Source organism: Cryptomeria japonica, unplaced genomic scaffold (genome assembly GCF_030272615.1).
Source record: "Cryptomeria japonica unplaced genomic scaffold, Sugi_1.0 HiC_scaffold_224, whole genome shotgun sequence".
NCBI lineage: Eukaryota > Viridiplantae > Streptophyta > Pinopsida > Cupressales > Cupressaceae > Cryptomeria > Cryptomeria japonica.
In genome coordinates, this window is record NW_026729046.1 from 190,001 (window position 1) to 191,054 (window position 1,054).

The following is a 1,054-nucleotide window of genomic DNA, read 5'->3' on the forward strand; positions in this document are numbered from 1 at the left end:
TCGCTCACGGGAGAGAGAAGCCAAGGAGACCACGAGAGTGCTGAGAGTGGGACAGCGCTGAATAGGCGGGAGAAGCCTGCGCGTATAAACGGAGATATATATCCAATTGCAACGAAGGAACGTGCCAAAGATCGAGAACAATGGCAGAAATGCTAGTAACGTGCACTTCGGGACCAACGCATCACCGGAAGACAACCGCCAAACATCGAAAGAGTCGCGATGCTCCGCAACCTACGTGCAAAGCGGTCGCACACCGGGTAAGGGAGTGAGAGCCCCAAACATAGCTGGGCGAGGCGCTCACTCCGCTCTTTAATATCTCGTTAATACCGCCAAGGAAATGGCACAAGCACACACACACAAGCATCCTCGGAAGAGGACAGTTCGAGTGACAGGTCAAATCCAAGAGTTCCGAAGACTACCTCCAGGAACAATCGGGAACAAGACCGATTACAAGTCGTCGAGTCTGTTACTGGGCGAACACGAGATGCGCACAGGAAATCGATCAGCCCTCACAATGGCCCAAGGCCAGAGATCGGACTGCTACGATTTACCCCAACAATCATCGTGCCACTCTTCGCAGAGAGGTGATAGACGCCAACGAGCCCGCGCATAGCAATCGAGGTGTAAAAAGGGCGTTGAAGGCAGGAAGCCTGGACGAAAGAGGCTACGAGGTCACCTCGAAGCGGTCTAAGAATCGGGCGCACTTGGGGCGACTACCAGTGCCAACCCCTTATCCCGCGGTGCGTCCGACACACAGAAATTTCCAAGGCGGCCAAGGAGCCTCCCCGCATAGCAATCGGGGTGTGAGGTTACGGATGCAGCATTGATAGCAATCGAGGTGTGAGGCGAAGGATGCAGAAGTGAGAGCCGAGGGATGTAGCAGAGATAGCAATCGGGGTGTGTGATGCAGAAGAGATAGCAATCGAGGTGTGCGGTGGGAAGGGCCCAGCAGCCAGAATGCATGAAGCGACGGATGAAGCAGTGATGACAACCGGGCTGTGAGGAGAGGAGGGATGCAGCCAAGAAAGCAATCAGGGCTCGAGGCAAGGGATGC